General features: G+C 39.9%; 1 long non-coding RNA gene across 3 annotated transcripts in view; it reads left to right on the top strand.

Moving 5' to 3' along the window:
• LOC138743644 (uncharacterized) overlaps positions 1 to 19,041 on the top strand; it is an 85,016-nt gene that overhangs the window by 47,367 nt on the left and 18,608 nt on the right. The window contains exon 4 of one of the 3 annotated variants that reach the window (XR_011344972.1): positions 10,102 to 10,153. The exons of the other annotated variants lie outside the window; for them this stretch is intronic. This is a non-coding gene — a long non-coding RNA (uncharacterized lncRNA). The remainder of the gene's footprint in view (positions 1 to 10,101; positions 10,154 to 19,041) is intronic. 3 annotated transcript variants of the gene reach the window in all.

Genomic DNA, 19,041 nt, shown 5'->3' with positions numbered 1-19,041 from the left:
AGAATAAATGCTAAACGCAGCAATAACATTTTGACTCCCAGGTGAAGAATACGGTCAGCACTGAGCGGGCCAAGGTTCACCATCAATTCAGTTGATGTCAAGCTGCTGCTTCAAAACCAAAGCTTTTAGCAGGATTAGCATTCCCAATAGCTGGTTAGATTCACCCCTCAGCAAAGTCCAGAGCAGCTGGGAATTTCAGGGAAGTTCATCACACTGAAACAAGATGTATTTGAGGCGGCCCGTCACAGCTCCTCCACGGGGCCTCACAAAATGAAGGACGAACACAACGATCCAGCAGGCTGCACGAGGCCCACAGCGCTGCCCTCCAATTGGCCACAACCAAAAGAGCTTAACTGGCCTATCTGGGAAAGCGGGTCACAAACATACCAATCAGTGCTGAGAGGGTTTTGACCAGGTCCCTCAGCTTGAGAATCAAAGCAGGGCTGTGAGCCCAATAAAGCTTCTGGCAGTGTTAACTACACTCAACTGGGGTTTGTGTCGCTCTTTCTGGGAACAGCGTGTCCTTGCTGAGATAACCTGCATGCAGCTATAATCTCTCCTGCGCTATAGGCTCCACAGACCCCTAGCTGGTAGCAGCTAGCTACACATTGTCATTTTATTTTTCCAAAACTTTTGATTTTGATTCAACCAGGAGAGCGCTGTGAATCCAGAAAATTATCTTCAGTACAGTCAGTATTCATTAAACTTGATTCACTGTCTTCCTATATTTCTTTTTATAATAATCTTTTAAATCAAAGATTTTAAATATTAATTTTACAACTGAAATACAGTAAACTGCTCCAGAGTAACCTCAATGGTCATAGGAACTAGGTGCTTAAACCCATCTCTGATGACGTAACATAGAATGCGGACCTATTCCCGCAACTGGCAGGAAGCCTCTCCTTCTTATGGTCAGATAGGCAGGCTCTGTTCTTGATGCTGACTGAATACATACTGTCAATGTCTGGTCTCTGACCTTACTCCTCTTTACTTTATCTCCAGGCAAGGAAATTACAAACATTATACTTGGTCTTCCTGTTCTCATATCTCATGTCCTCTATGTTAACATGTTATAAAGAGCACAATTACATTACCCTTCTCTTTTATCAAGCATGTACATCTCTTCTACATCAGCTACGACAGGTTATATCTAGGTGGAAGCAAGGGTATAATGGTCTCAAGCTCAACATTTTCCTGAAACTTCTTGAGCTTCAAAGATAAGAGATAGAGAAAATTTTCAGAGGTGTATGACCACTTTTGGATATCAGAAGTGTTTAGACATAACCTCATCTTTTCATATCCAACATTTAGTTCCTCGCATATACAAAGTATCTCTAAGTTAGTACTTTTGCTGTATAATATTTTACCAATCATAAGACCGTAGCTTTTCAATACTAGTTTCTCGCATATGCGAAGTCTCAGGGTGCCAATCAATGCAGGTGCGTATCAACAAGTGCTGACTAAACAGGCCATTTTGGTCCACAATCTTAATTATACCCTATTAACCTACAACCCACGGCATATTTCAAACAGTGGAAGGAAACCAATGCCCTCTGAGGAAACCCATGCTAACACAGGGAGAACATACAAACTTCTTACATACAACGCAGGATTCAAACCTCAGTTATAGTTGCTGGGGCTGTAACAGCATTAAGCTTACCACTACACCAACTGTGCCTGGTTATTGTGTCAGGTTGAATGTGAGGGTGCAAAGGATCCAGTTGGTACAGTGGATTAGAGCACCATGAAGAATTATCACCATGGGCATTTGGATAGAATTCAGAGTAGTTATTTGCATTAATATGGAGCGGTTTGACATTGACAGTATGTATTCAGTCAGCATCAAGAACAGAGCCTGCCTATCTGACCATAAGAAGGAGAGGCTTCCTGCCAGTTGCGGGAATAGGTCCGCATTCTATGTTACGTCATCAGAGATGGGTTTAAGCACCTAGTTCCTATGACCATTGAGGTTACTCTGGAGCAGTTTACTGTATTTCAGTTGTAAAATTAATATTTAAAATCTTTGAATTAAAAGATTATTATAATAAGAAATATAGGAAGACAGTGAATCAAGTTTAATGAATACTGACTGTGACTGAAGATAATTTTCTGGATTCACAGCGCTGTCCTGGTTGAATCAAAATCATTGTGCGGAAGCAAAAGCTGGATCTTGAGGAGGTGTCAATGAATCCCATGGGATGTGAAAGAAGAGGTGAAAATAAACTGGCAGAGAAGAAACATCTCTCAGTGGCTTTGGACATGGATTAGCATACACTTTTTAAAATCATAATTTCAGTTCTATTAATTTTAGTCAAAATTCAGATGACGACTCATATACTAACTACACATTGATCCATGATTTACGAGACATAAATCAGAATTGCAAAAATATAATCGCTGCAATTCCAAACATACCAGTGAAGAAAGTCCCAGAGTCATGGCGGTTTTTTTTTCCCAGCAGGGAAAGAGGCCCCAATTCAACCATGCTAACCCAGGTGTCTACCTGAGCTCATCCCATTTGCCTGTATTGGCCCGTATCATTCGGAACCCTTCCTATATATGAACCTGTCTCAATGGGTTTTAATACCACTTTCTATGGTAGTTTGTTCCTTGCATCCAACACTCTCTACTTCTTAAACTATTGATCGAACATCAGTTCATTGGAGAAAGTTGGAGTTCTCCCACTGCTTATAAAGAATCCAAATAGCAAAAACATTGATGACATCAGTTTATAGTTGGTTGGCTTTTCCACAGTATAGAATTCCCCATGTCATATTTTGAACTTAGCGTGAGTCTACAAATGGTTAAATGGATAAAACGTATCACTCATATAGACTGCAGAATCTGGCAGAGAGATAGTTTGCAATGCACGTACAAAGAGTTCACTAATTAAGCTGGGCTTGTGAATTATTGAAGACAAAACTCTCTGCAGAAGTTAAGAGTTGAGGTAGTCATGATGATTGGACTATCACACAACAGGAGGCCATGGGTTAGGAATTGATTATGATCATGTGCACACAGCAGTAAGTCATGAGAATAAAGAGAAAAAGGTGAATATCAGTAGAACAATGTTAGCAGCAGTCGAACTAATGTCATTTGAAAATGGTGATGGCAGCACTGCTGCTGGTGCAGACACATGGGGAGTGAAGAGCAGAGATCCAGCACTCCCACGGGGTCCAACGGCCTAGTCTGACTGCCATCAGCTCCGCACAGACTTTCAATGGCCCATTAAATGAGCCGGTGGTAGCTATGATCGGCAGCAGTCACGAGGGGTTTCAGACTCCAGGGGAGTGGAGGACAAGGACAGGGCCCTGGAAAATGGGGAGACCATCCCCTGTTGGAGGAAAAGCAGAGGAGATGACCCACGGGACGGTGACCACAGCAGCAGACTAGTGAGGGGATCAGCTGAAAGACCCATGCATGCGGCAGGTTGCTGGCAACTTGAGGCAAAGAACCCACAGAACGCTATTTCATCCAGTTGTGCTTATACAATTGTATGATCAAATAAACTTGAACGCCCTTCTACACCCTTTCCAGTTTAATCATAAGGGTTTTTTTTTATATACAGAAGGCAAGTAATCACCTGCTCAAGTTTAAAAAAATGCAAATTTACCTTTTAAGCTGAAGACCAAAAATGTGGATCACATGGTGATTTTATGCAGAGGTGAATCATGAACTGGTTTCCAAAGCTGAAGGAGGCGGAGCGAAAAGTTCCGAACCATGTATGTCAAGCAGTAATAGACAATGGATCAGAGAGTGTTTAATTTTAAACCACTAATTTTATTTCTTACTCTTAAACTATGGTCTTAACTCTTAAAATATCCTTAACACTAAATCAATCCCCAAACTATGCACAGGTTTCTAGTCTATGTGTGTGTGTCCAGGCGCACAGGTCAATAGGCAAGAAATCATAGATGGATATGGGTAGGAAAGCAGAAGAGGGGGAGGGCATAGCTCTGAATGGAGAGGAAAGGGGGTGGGGAGCTGGAGGCAAGGAGACAGAGATAGGGAAAGAGAGAGAGACTGGGGAGGAGTCTAATGGAAATTGGAGAAGTTACTGGCAATGCCCTTTGCTTTGAGAGTGCCCCAATGGAATATTAGGTGTTGTTCCTCCAATTTGCGGGAGGCCTTGGTTTGAGGCCATGGACAGACATGTCAGTTTAGATCCCCACCCATTCTTGTCTCTATTCAGAAATTCCACATCCCTCTCCATTCAGAGGAGTCCTCTCCCCTGTCTCTCTCTCTCTCTTTCTCCATCTCTCTGGCCCCTTACCTCTCCAACTCTCCAATTAGAGAGCTAACCCCTGCCCCTGTCAATTCTCAGTATTTTTCTTCTGCACTTTCACCCATACTCACCCTTGATGCCTGTTGGCCTGTGCATCTCCCCTTGCCCCTTCTTCCTTCCTCCCACCTTTATATTCAGGTCCCTGTCTGCTTCTTTGCTCATACCTTGATGAAGGGCTCAGGCTCAAAATGTTGGTTATTTCCCTTTGCTTCCTATCTAAGTTGAATGATTCGCAATAACAGCAACTGCAGACTTTTGCTGTTTAAATGAATTGATACATGACCACTCTGCTGAGAGCTATTAACATTCCTTCCCTGGATCTTGTTGCTGGAGTCTGTTGATACTGAATAAATTCCAAGATTTGATTAATTACTTCTGTTGCTTCCAGCTCCCTCATCAAGTTCACATGAGACAAAATCAACAGACATGCAGAAATCAATGAAAGCAGTGAAAGCAGTGCTCCTGAGTTTACACAAACTGATCATTTAACCTTTCCTTTTTTTTATTATGTTCAGTGGACTTTCATAACATTTAATGTGCTTACCATTAACAAGTCTGGGAGACCAACCTGGACTTTATGAAAGTTCTTTTGCTTTGTTCTCCACAGAATCCCCATCTTATGGCTGTTCTGGAACATCTCAAACAGAATGTTATTTTCTGTCTTGAATGATTCTTGACATTGTTCTTAAAGAACATTGGTTTTCCTACACACCTCAACAACAAAAACATCTCATTTAGATGTGTCAAATAGAATAATATAAGAGATGAATGTCAAAAATGTACAATTGGAACTGGATGATATTTTTAAAAATGATATCGCCATAGGTTAACCAATGTATGAGAAATAAAGGGGAATGGGGATGTGACAAAATGGCGTAGGGAGTAGATGTGAGAGTCCACCTCTCCCCAGTTGAATATTTAATATCCGATTTAAAAAAAATATTAAAAGTGCTCTTTTTAGATTTTAAAGAGTTCTGAGTTATAATGAGAGCTATTAAATCCCAAACTTCAAAAAAAAGCAAATTTTAAAAGAGTAGGAAGTGCAGAAGAATTGAGGCCTCCCTCGCTGAAGGATCCTCAGAGATTGATTTTGGAGCATCTGAAGACATCAAAGGTCACCCAGGCAAAGGTAATGTTTACTCCTGCGCCCTCAACACAAGATGGCGCCGCTGCCAACCGTTCATCTGAGAAGTGGCGCGCCCGCGATGCAGAGTGCGCCCCTGGGGACATGGAGACTTCTGCAAGTGTGGGCTCGGGATCCAATCAAGGGCTCGAGCATGTCAGATTAACTTCCGATGTGCCGAGCCCAACAGTGGAAATGTCGGGCCTCGAACGCGGGGCCCAGTACAGATTGAGCATGCGCAAGGATTCACGCATGCGTGTCGCGTCGTAATGGACCCTGATGACAGGGTCGGCCCTTTCCCGTCAACTCGAACATATCGGGCTAGTAAGGGAAGGGATGTTGACCCATGGTCGGGAATCCCAGGCAGCGGCAGCATCCAAGCTTATACCAGCACCTATTTCACCAATGGTGGAAGAAGAAGAAGAACTGGGGATGGAGGACTATTCTGAGGAGGAACTGGACCTGACATTGCAAGCTGCTAGACTTATTAAAGATAGGCTTCAAATGCTTCAATAACTTACAAAAATGCCAAGAAGTAAATCTCCAACTTTACAGACTTTTTAAACAGTACAAGTGGAAGAAAGTATTACACTTTCTGTTTCAGAGAAGTTTATGTGACGTATAGATAATATAACAATTCAAGTTACTCAAGGTTTTAAAGAAAGCAAGCTTCAATTTACTGAATTGAGAAGTGAAATGGCATCAATTAAGCAAGATGCTGTTAAATGTTTAAGAGAAGTGGATGTGGTCCAGGGGGAATTTAAGGATATTAAACGAGCATTTCGTGATTGTACTGACACTGTAGACCGATATACTGAATGAATAGATTATTTGGAACACTGTTTAACAAATTGGAAGGTTCAGAAGTGTGAGTTTATGCAGAAGATTGACTCCTTAGAAAATCAAAGTAATCGTAATAACATTAAAATAGTGGGTTTGCCAGAAGATTTTGAAGGAATGGATCCGGTCAAGTTTTTTTGGAATTGGATACCAGGGGTGCTGTGAAAAGATGCTTTTCCTGAGGGATTGGAATTGGATAGAGCACATAGAGCATTACAAAGAAAACCTTTTCCTTTCAATCCCCAAGGGCAGTTCTTATTCGTTGTTTAAGATATCAAGATCGTAAGTTAATTTTGCGACTGGCAATTCAGAAAGCTCGACAGAATCAAAGCTCTATGATGATTCAGGGTCGTAGGGTTCTTTTTTATCCAGATTTGAGGCAAGATGTGATACATCGTTGGAAGGAATTCAATCCGGCAAAAGCTGTGTTATGGAAGAAGGGTTATCGGTTTGCTTTAAGATATCCTGCTGTGTTGAAGGTGTTTCACGGTTATTTTTGATGATGAAGCTGATGCTTTATCTTTTGCTAATTCTTTGCCAAATAATTCTCGAAGTTCTGAGTTACAGAAATCAAAAGCAAATGGTTTCCGAAATGTAATGGTGCCACGAATGGGAATAGCAAGAAGAATTGTCAGAATCAACTTATGAATCAGAAGGCAGAGGAGGATCCATCTGTTGCAACGGATGATCTTCAGGAGCAACTTGATGGAGTTGTAGGGTGGTAGAGATTGAATTGGGATTGATCTTTAAGTGAAATGTTGAGATATATGAATATCAGCTGGGGAGGGTGGATGGCACTGCAACTTCTGAAGTCATCTGCCATTAATGGGTTAGACTACACCCGATCAATAGAGGGGGGGTGTGGTTGGCTTTTTTTTTCTTTTTTTTTCTTTAGAGAGTTTTTTTTAAGAGGGATTTAAGGCTTTTTTTTTACTTTTTTTTTAAACTTTTTTTAAACCAAAGCTTTAGTGTTTTAGTGGGTTGGTTATTAAGAGTTATTTTTTAAGATAAAGTGAGTAAATTGAATTTTGTGACTTTTAATGTTAAAGGAATGAATCATCCAATAAAGAGGAAGTATGTTTTAGATTGTATCAAGAAGATGAAAGTGGATATTGCTTTCTTGCAAGAGATGCATTTGACGGAAAAAGAACACTTGAAATTGAAGAGAGATTGGGTTGGACATGTACTGGCATTGTCTTTTAGTTCTAAAGCTAGGGGAGTGGCGATTTTGGTACCTTTTATGCTGGAATCTGTCTTGGAAAATGTTGGAAGAGTTTTGAAGGTGAATTGTAAATTGTTTTCTGAAACTTGGACTCTATTGAATTTATATGCACGGAATGAAATGATGTACAATTTGTAACTGATGCATTTTTTAAATTTGAGTCAGTCAAATGAGAATATAATGGTAGGTGGGGATTTTAATTGTTGCCTGGATCCATTATTGGATAAATCTACAAAAATTATTAAGAGAACTAAGATGGCTAAAAAGCTGGTAAATCTACAAAAATTATTAAGAGAACTAAGATGGCTAAAAAGCTGGTAGAAGTGATGGAAGAACTGAATTTGGTGGATATTTAACGATGTATTCACCCTACCAAGAAGGAGTATTCATTTTATTCTACCCATCATGATTCATTCTCTGGAATAGATTTATTTTTAGTTTCAGCTCATTGACAGGGAAGGGTGGATTTGGCAGAATATAAAACTAGAATACTGTCGGATCATTCGTTACTGTTGATTTCTTGTGAGATTGCTGTAAAGGTTGAGAGAAATTATTGTTGGAGGTTTAATGACCTGAGTTTGTTTTGTTTTTAAAGAATCAGATTAAACTTTTTTTGGAGACAAATGAGAAATCAGTGCAGAGTAAATTTACATTGTGGGAAACTTTGAAAGCATATCTGAGAGATCAGATCATTAGTTATATGGCTAGAGTGAAAAAGCAATATACTGTGGAACTTTCTGAGTTGGAAAAAGCGATTGAAGATTTAGAGAAAAAGTTTCAACAAAATGCAATGGAAGATAATAAGATAATACGAAACAAACTTATAATTATGAAAGATTGATTTTGAGATCAAAGCAACTGTATTATGAGCTAGGTGGAAGAGCACAAAAAGTATTAGCATGGCAGCTGAAAATGGAACAAACCTCCAGAACAATTAATGCAATACATGGAAACTTGGGTATTACTTATAAACCACAGGAGAAAAATGAGGAGTTTCATACTTTTTATCAGGATTTATATTCATCTGAAGATAAGGTGGATGTGGAAATGCATCTAGACAGCAAGTTAATCAACCAATGATACTAGCATTGGATGCTGAGAAAGCTTGCGATCGAGTTGCGTGGAAATTTTTATTTAAAGTGTTGGAGAGATTTAAATTTGGGCCATTTTTTATGGGTTGGATTAAGGCATTATATAAGAATCCTTCTGCACAGGTAGTGACAAATGGTCAGGTTTCTCAAGCATTTACTTTGTATAGATCAACTAGACAGCTTTATTTGCATTAGTTATAGAACCTTTATCTCAAGCAATTAGACAAATTATGGTGATTCAAGGTATTATGATTGGACAGCGAGAGTATAAAATTAATTTATTTGCAGATGATGTGTTGATATATTTATCTAAACCTAAGAGTTCATTACGATCTTTACATGAATTATTGAAATGATATGGGTCAATGTCAGAGTACAAAGTAAATTGGGATAAAAGAGAGATACTACCAATATCTGAAGAAGATTATTCAGATTGTAGGTAAATTACTAAATTTAAATGATCAGAGAAGATTAAATATTTAGGTGTAATTATTAATAAGGAATTTAAGAATTTGTATGATCTAAATTATTTACCTTTGTTCAATAAGATTAAATCTGATTTAAATCTATCGAAGGATTTGCCATTGACATTAATTGGTCGAGTAAATTGTATTAAAATGACTATATATCCATGCATTCAGTATTTATTCCAATCAATTCCATGTTTGGTACCGGGGAATTTTTTCAAAGAATTGAATAAGGTGGTACGTTCTTTTTTATGGAAAGGTAAATTATCAAGAGTATCGATGCAAAAGTTGACGTGTTCATATGATTTGGAAGGCAATTACCACATTTTCAAAATTATTATCAGGCAGCACAACTGAAGTTTATCAGTAGCTTGTTCAACCTCCAATGTGGAGATGGATCAGATTCAAGAAAGATCAATACATAATTTTATATATATCAATGGAATTTATAGATTTTGCAAACATGCAAATTACCTGTTTTAACTCATTTATTTAAAATATGGAGTAAATGGAACATACTTATAGGTTCAAAAGAAGTATGTTCAATTAAAACTCCATTATATCAAAATTATTTGATTCCTTTTTCAATCCCTTATTTGAAAGAATGGATCTCAAAAGGTTTGGTATTAATTGAAGATTGTTTTGAGGCAGGTTTATTCCTTTAATTTGATAGACTTAGGGAGAAGTTTGGGATATCAAAATACATTGTTTGCTTATTATCAAATACATGATTTTTTAATGAATAAGTTTGGTCAAGAATTAATATTACTGACGCAATCAAAGTTTGAAATATTGCTTATGGATAAGGGAAAGAAAGGGTTTGTTTCAGAGATGTATTTGTTATTACAATCAAAAATGAAGAAGGTCAGAGTGTTGTGAATACGAGATAAATGGGAGCAGGAGTTAGCTATGTTTATTCCTGAGGAAGTATGGTCTGACCTATGTTTACATGGTGTTACAAAATCAGTTAATGTGTGCTATAGTTTAGTTAATTATAATTTTTTACATCAGTTATATTTAACTCGGGAAAGGTTAAAGAGGTATGGTTTTCAGAACTCTGATTTGTGTTTTAGCTGTGGAGACAAGATAAGTACTTTTATACGCTCTGTGTGGAACTGTCTAAAGGTAGGAAAAGATTATCACATTTTTGCAAGATTTATTTCAAACAGGTTTATATATGGATCCATGGCTGTGTTTACTAGGATATACGAACCTATTAACAACACGTCTAAGTAAATCTTGAATTGCATTTATTAATTTGAGTTTGGCAGTAGCTAGGAAATGCATAGTGGTAACTTGCATGATGTAGAATTAAGTAAACAGAGGTGGCATGTAATGAAATTCACTCATGTTTATATTTAGAAAAAATACATATAATTTGAGAAATAATTATTCCTTTTTTCAAAATATGTGGACCCCATATTTGAAATGTATGAAGATAGATGTTAAGTAAATAATTCTTTTTTATCATTTTTGTTTGAATTGTTAAAAATATGTATTGTAATTCAACCCACTTTATTTGTTTTTTTTTAAATACTTTTCTTTTTGTATGTTAAGCTCTGGGGGGGGAGGGATAATTAGGGGTGGGATAGGGGTTTGGAGGGTGGGGGTAGTGGGAAATAAGTTTTTTTTTAATATATGTCATGTATTACTTTGCAAATTTTTAAATAACCTTTTCAAAAAAAAATAAAGGGGATTGGGCAAAGAAATTTTGAGAACTCTTAGAAGAGGTATTGCATTGAACGATGGCAAACCACAGACAAGGTTTGAGTTACAGTCAAGGAACGTGCGTACGGCATATTTGTGAAATCGGTAATTGGCTTAAAAGAATGGTGGGAACAGGATCTGGATATCAACCACATGATGATTTTTAAGAGAGCAAGGATGGACATGGAAGAGAATCTGGGGTAGATGTGATTTCAGATCCAAGGCAACGTGGAAGATAGGGAAAAGATTAGCCAGGTGGTCAGGGGAAAGGGTCAGTTGTGGCAGAGGGAAACACTTGAATGACTCAATCTTTCTAATAAAATAAAATCCATGATAAACCTTTACTTCCCTTTGGTCTTGAGGGCAGAGATGGCAAGTAGAATGATAGGTTGATTCAAAGAAAGATTTAGATCATACAACATGGAACAGTACAGCGCAGCACAGGCATTTTGACCCATGAGTTGTTCCAACCTATATTCTTTGGCTTGGCTTTGCGGATGAAGATTTATGGAGGGGTAATGTCCACGTCAGCTGCAGGCTCATTTGTGGCTGACAAGTCCGATGCGGGACAGGCAGAAACGGTTGCAGCGGTTGCAAGGGAAAATTGGTTGGTTGGGGTTGGGTGTTGGGTTTTTCCTCCTTTGTCCTTTGACAGTGAGGTGGGCTCAGTGGTCTTCTTCAAAGGAGATTGCTACCCGCTGAACTGTGAGGAGCCAAGATGCACGGTTTGAGGCGATATCAGCCCACTGGCGGTGGTCAATGTGGCAGGCACCAAGAGCATTCTTTAGGCAGTCCTTGTACCTCTTCTTTGGTGCACCTCTGTCTCGGTGGCCAGTGGAGAGCTCACCATATAACACGATCTTGGGAAGGCGATGGTCCTCCATTCTGGAGACATGACCTACCCAGCGCAGTTGGATCTTCAGCAGCGTGGATTCGATGCTGTCAGCCTCTGCCATCTCGAGTACTTTGATGTTGGAGCTGAAGTCATTCCAATGAATGTTGAGGATGGAGCAGAGACAACGTTGGTGGAAGCGTTCTAGGAGCCGTAGGTGATGCCGGTAAAGGACCCATGATTCGGAGCCGAACAGGAGTGTGGGTATGACAACGGCTCTCTATAAGCTAATCTTTGAGAGCTTTTTCAGTTGGTTGTTTTTCCATTCTCTTTTGTGTAGTCTTCCAAAGGCACTATTTGCCTTGGCGAGTCTGTTGTCTATCTCGTTGTCGATCCTTGCATCCGATGAAATGGTGCAGCCGAGATAGGTAAACTGGTTGACCGTTTTGAGTTTTGTGTGCCCGATGGAGATATATTCTTACCAAAATATACTATATCCTTCCTATCTCGTAATCCTCTATTTTTCTTTCATCCATGTGCTTGCCTAAGCATTTCTTAAATGTTACAGCTTCCATAACCACCTCTGGCAAGGCATTCCAGGCACCCACAACTCTCCATGTAAAAGTCTTACCCTTGATGGCTACCCTAAACTTTCCTCCTTTCACATTTTACAGTTTGCTAATCCTGCCCTGAAGAAAATGGTTCTTTCTATCCACCTTATCTCTTCCTCTCAGTATCTTGTAGACTTCTAATAAGTCACTGTACATCCTTCTTTGCTGTAAAATGAGAAGTGCCAGCTCTACCAATCTGTTTTCCAATTCAGGCAACATTATGGTAAACCTCCTCTGCACCTTCTCCATAGCTGCCACATCCTCCATATAATGAAGTGACCAGAACTCAACACAATACTCAAAGTGTGGTCTCACCAGAGATTTGTAGAGTTGCACCATGACCTCTGCATTCTTGAAGTCAACCCCCCAACTAATGAAGCCCAACATCACATAGGACTTCTTAATTTTCCTATCAAGCTGCATGGCAACCTTGAGGAATGTATGGTTTTTGACCCCAATGTCCTTCTGTTCTTGCACACTGTTAAGTATCCAATGATTAACCCTGAACTCAGAGTTCAGGTATGACCTTCCAAAATGCATCACCTCACACTTATCCAGAATAAAATCAATCTATCTCTCCGAATCTTGTCTATATCTTTTTGTAACCTCTGACAACTATTTTTGTTATATTTTGAAAATTTTCAATCAACATGCAATCAAAACAAAGAATAAACAAAAAAGAAAACATTGATGTCAATAATATTAACTAAGTAATACAAATATTGATCCACATGTCGATATTAAAGAAAGTGAGAATAAAGATTAATTTATTATAAAGAAAGAAAAATTACAATAATATGACAAAAATGTAAATTCAATGTCCATATTGAACCAAAGGGAGAAAAAGATCTTAGGAATAGAGAGAAAGAAGAACAAAATAAGAGGAACCCTCCCATCCACCCTCCCCCAAGAAAAGAAGAAAGAGTAAGAAAAAAAAAAGAATAAGAAAAAGATCGGCCTCACTGACGATAAACCCCACTTTCATCAGGGGACAAATAACCTGACTTAACAAGGGTCCTCTGCGATGTGAACACCAGGGGGAAGAGACAGGAGGGAGGAATCGTTAAAGATTTACCACAATGAACCTACAATAACCTTCACCACTAGTCAAGTCATCAAGTCAAGTCAAGTGTATTGTCATCTGATTGTACAAGTACAGCCTGACGAAACAGCTTTCTCCAGTCCTCAGTGTAAAATGAGGAGACACACAATTAGACATAATATGCATACAGACAAATAATACATGTGCTGGACAAGCCACAACTCCCTAAACGTTCTTCTTCTTCATCTAAGTAATTAATAAAAATCACAAAACAAGGGGTCCCAGAACAGATTCCCTAAGGAACTCCATTAGTCACAAACCTCCAAGCAGGATACTTTCCATCCACTATCACCCTCTTCTTTCTGGATGCAAGCCCATTTTTATCCACACAGCCAAGGTTGATGAATCCCATGCCCCATGACCTTTTGAACAAGTCTTTCATGTGGGACCTTGACAAGTACATTTCTAAAATCCATAAAGACCACATCTACCCATTGATTTCTTTTGGTACCTCCTCAAAGATTCAATTAGGCTCATGAGGCATGACCTTCCCCTCACAAAGTCATGTTGACTATCCCTTAGTAGACTGTACTTCTCCAAAGGCTCACAAATCCTGTCTTTAAGAATCCTCTCCATTAGTTTGCATACCACTGACTCAAGATTCATCAGTCTATAATTTCTAGGATTCTCTCTGTTACCTTTTGTAAACAAGGGGAAGACATTTGCCATTCTCCAATCCTCCGTCACCTCCCCTGGAAGGGTCATCATGGAAGGGTCATCCATGTGAACAGTAGGCTGCTGAGCACACAGACTTGAGGTGCATCTGTGCTCCGCATGATGGAATTATGTATTCGGAATATTGAAGCGGGTGTATGGGCATGTCTGAGCAGAAACAGCAAAATGATGATGTTTATTATTTTCACGTTACTGAATTTTTGTGACAAATTTTTATTAAAGGAAGACCTGGAAACTCATGGAGTGTGAATTCCACCATTTTCCCCCTGGTTCCCATCATTCCCATTCCCTAAAGGTTGGTGCTTAAACCCACATAGATGGGAAACAAATTCCTGAGTTGAAATATTTTTATATCCTGATTTGGTGGCTAAATTTTCTCCCACTCCGATGCCCAGTCTGATACTCAAAACCCTTGATAATTGATAGGCCAAAAATTTTAAATAATGATCTGGAACGTGTCTAATTCTTGAAGTGGTTGTAAAGGAATTAGGATACAGATCAAGGCAAGATAGAGATTTCATCACCAGAGTAGTTTGCGTAGGGTTTAGCCAGGCAGAGAAGTTTCATCATTCTTTATCCCAACTCATCACACTATATTGCCCATCTCCAGAAGGTTTGTGGATGATACATCCCTAATTCTTCACTGAACTTATTAGGTTGTCCTGTAAGTGGGACTGTCACTTTAAGAAATAAAACAAGCTGCAAACCCTGCAAGCTTTGGAGATTGACTGTGGGCTGACGGGCTGGAGACAATGTGTACTCAAATTTGCTACTCTGAAGAGAGGAAGTGTGCCAAAAACACAGATGCAGAGACCATATGACCAACATATTAAAGAAATAGTATATAGTTTGATCAGGGGCCATTATTAAGGAAGCAGTCCTGGAGAAGTATCTCTTTGAGGAATATCATGTGGCCAAAGGAAAGGTCATGTTGGAAGGGGTCTTGTTGAATCACACTGAGGCCAAAGGAAAGGTCACTTCTGAAGGGAAATCATTTAAACCCCATCATGACCACTGTGACGGTCATTTTGACTGAACCACAAAAAGATTCTGGAACTTTGTGAATGTCAGTCACTTTGTTTCCACTAGAAAAGGAAAAGTGGAGTTTTGACCACCACTCATCTGAAAGGACATTTCTCGGGAAGCAATTCAACAAGGATTTCATGAGTTTACAACAGTCTGTCACCCCAGTTTCTACCACCTCATTCGTAAACACTACTTTGCATCAATGTAGGAGACTGTGTGTTAACACTGGATTTCCAAGACTGAACATTGAACTGATGTTCCAGAATCAAGCCTAAGCTGTAATGGCTTGGGGTATCTCCACACACACACACACACACATACACACACACACACACACACACACACACACACACACACAAACGTATATTTGCGCATAGTTAGGGGTTAAATTAGAAAAGTTTAGATAAGATATTATATTATTGGTAATTAATAATAAAAGTATTGTAATATTTGGGGAGAATTTATAAGATTTAGAGTAGGTCACATACATACACACAATTCACATTGCAGGATCTCTGGAGAATATAAGCATCTTTCACAAGTTAATTGAACTGACAATGCTTGACCATTGTCTTGCTGGAGTCATGCTGTCTATCAGTACCCTTTCTGTAAAGTGTTCACAGAAAGGTCAATTCTGGATTGTTTATCTAACAACAGATGGGAGCAGAAGAAAGAACTCCTGTTGTTTTGCTCAGGAAGGTGGGGGTTTTGCAAGACATGAGTCACATGCTCTCTTTGGAGTTGCAACTGGAAGAGAGAGAGAGAGTTGAGTTAACAGCTCAGTCAGTCAGTATGTGGGACACTGACAAGTAACGGAAAAGTGCATTCCAGGGAAAACTGTTTGAAACTGATGAGAGCAAGTTCCAGAGCAGTAGATGGCTGGAAGCGCTATCTGTCTTATGTTTCTCTTGAAATAGAGGAAGGAATAGAACTCTGTGGTAGCATGAAGAAAGAGGTTACCATCTAGAAGACCCCGATGGGGCAAGTTTCATCAGCGAGACCCTGAGGTAACGAGTGGTGGTACCTCAGTTGTGGAAATCCTGGAGCAACAAATATCTCTCTCTGCAATCCCTACAAGAATCTTTCTGAGTGGTAAACATTAACCTATTAAGGGCCAAGCCTGGTGAACTTTATACATGTTAAATTCTATGCACAGTATGGTGATTGCCTGCAACCAGAGAACTTGGAAGGAGAAGTGAGATTGAACTGTGAACCAAAGAACTTTTGAATTTACAGACACATTGCATACATGTGCGCTTAGAATTAGAAGGGGGTTAATTTGGGTTAGTTAAGTATAGAGTTAAGTTAATGTTTGATTCTCTTTTCATGTTTGAAGTTGATTAAAAATAACTTTTGTTTTAAAAACCACTTGTCTTAGCGAATGTCTATTGCTGCTGGGTTTTGGGGTCCTTTGGGCTCATAACAGTATTATTTTAAATATAACACTGTCTTCACTAATTTCTATTGCTACTGTCTGGTACATAACAAAATTAAATTCTGGCATAAACTTTGAATAGAGAGAGTAACAGCCAGCCAGGATTGGATGAGTGAACAGAACGTAAAACCAGCTGATAAGATTGGTGCAAGTCAAAGGTTGTTATACTGTATGTCACTAATGACTTGTTGACAAGCTGCTGGACATGTGCCTCATTCCTCAGGAATCTCTGCTGAAGGATAAGAGAATTATTATAATATACCATCATTAGTCCAAACGTAAAGAGTAATTTATAAGTAGATCAAATCTGTTAGTTTTTTAAAATTAAAACAATTTAAATGTTATAAATGATGAATCTGACAAATTTGCCAGGTTTCACTACCAACAGATCATTCCTACTGGAATTGACATAACTATCAGAGCTCTCAAGTGATTAGGTTACCTCAGAATGTAAAGATAAGCTGCAAGAATTCATCTTTACCACAAATCTTCCCGTTAAATTGCAGCAGATTGCGCCATTTACTTCTCGAACTGTCGTTCAGAAGTTCAGGCTCTTATGAGAGGGGGGCTGGAACATTGACGAACTGGACATTCAGCACTTATGACATCATTGAAAGGAGAGATGAAAGAGAGGCTGGTCTGCAGTTATTTTACAGATGACTTTGGTTGTGCATTGTTTACGGCACCACTCGCTACACTGGTGACCCCAACAGTCCAAACAACATTTTGGACCTCATTATGGATGTGAGAACTCCATTGTACTCAATCTTCCAGTATTTTGGATCTCACAGCTACAGGTCTAGTTCAAACAGGCCAAGGCCCAGTTCCATCTATACCAGATTATGGCCGATGCAATGAAGTACGATTATGTTGGTGCATCACTGGACCAAGACACATGGGGTGTATTGTCAATTTCATGCCACCCTCTGGCCGATGACAGGTATGAAATCATCAAAGTCCTGTTCGTGTGTATTTTCAGCCTTTTCCATATGGACAGCCTGGGCAACTGCACTCCTTCTGAACTAATAAACAAGATGCTGGCGCTCATTGATGAACACAAGCCCTGTCTGCTTTTCAAGCAACCTTTTCTCAAGCAAATGCCAGAAGACATCCACATGCAGAGATGACTTTAGTGACCCCCGTCATCTAGAAGCCCGTGTTGATGAGTTATGGCACGCTAAGCAGTATGGAGGACTTTCAGTTGGGTGCATAGTGCTGACTCGGCAAAGGGTATGAACCCTGTCCACCAGATAGTGGGTGTCAGACTTAACCGGATTTAGGTGTTAGACTTGACCAGATGCAGTGAGATAGAAAGGAGTGCTGCTATTACCATCAGAGATGGGGAACCACAGCCCTTCATTGCCATCCCTCCTGCATGCATTTGGTAAATGCGATGGTAATGGCCACAACAGCCGGACACAAGAATAACCTCCTTTTCATCTGGGATCAACACTCAGGTTGTCAGTTCTTGGCAAACACTGGAGCAGAGGTTAGTGTGTTTCCCTCCTCTGGCCCAGACACATGCTCAGGAAAGAAAGCTCTTCCTCTCACAGCTGCCAACAACAACAGCATCGGAACTTACAGGTCACAGACAATTCCACTCTATTTTGGCTTGTCGAGGTTCAACTGGTCCTTCAACATTGCTGAAGTAGCACTGCCACTCCTGGGAGCTGATTTTTTTGTGAGCACACTCCCTTCTAGTAGATCTCAAAGGTCGCCGACTAGTTAATTCGAAGACTTTTGAGTCCCTCGCTTTGAACCCCATGGCATTGCCTGCACCTCACCTCTACTCGGTGATGCTCTCAGACATTACATATGCCAGAATCTTAGCAGAATTCCCCAGCATTATTACTCCACAGTTCTCAACAGCACAACTGAAACATGGAGTGCAGCACCACATTCAAACTCATGGGTGTCCCCTGCAAGCTCAAGCATGCAGCCTGCTTCCGGATAAACTGCAGTTGGGTAAAGACGAATTCTGACACATGGAAGAAATGGGGATTGTTTGCAGCTCCGACAGCCCTTGAGCATCACCCCTGCATATGACACCTATCACATCTGGAGAGTGGAGACCTTGTGGGGACTATTGGTGTCTAAAGGACATCACTCCAGCAGATCACTACTCAGTTCCCCATATACAGGATTTCTCTGCAATCCTTCACAGTGTTAGGATTTTCCCCAAACTCGACCTGGTACACGGGAACCATCAGATCCCAGTTCACCCGGACAACATTTCTAAGACTGCCCTGATTACCCTGTTTGGGCTAATTTGAATTCTTCCGTAATACCTTTTGGTTTAAAAAAACACACCCCGAATTTTTCCACGCCTAATGGACACAGTTACCCAGAGCCTGGATTTCATATTTGTTTATTTGGATGACGTCCTTATCACCAGCCACTTGCGGCAGCATCGGACCCGTCTCCGTCAACTATGTCAGTGGCTAGATGACCACGGGTTTAGCGATCAACCTGGCCAAGTGCCAGTTTGGCCTCACATCAGTCATATTGGCCACTGCATCAGTCAACACGGAGTAGTTCCACTATCTTCCAGGGTCAAGGCCATTTGCAAATTTCTAACACCCTCTACCGTTAAAGGCCTGCAGGAGTTTATTGGCATGATTAACT

Source organism: Narcine bancroftii, chromosome 9 (genome assembly GCF_036971445.1).
Source record: "Narcine bancroftii isolate sNarBan1 chromosome 9, sNarBan1.hap1, whole genome shotgun sequence".
Lineage (NCBI taxonomy): Eukaryota > Metazoa > Chordata > Chondrichthyes > Torpediniformes > Narcinidae > Narcine > Narcine bancroftii.
Note: the sequence above shows the minus strand (reverse complement) of the source record. Positions and strands in the feature narration are given on the sequence as shown.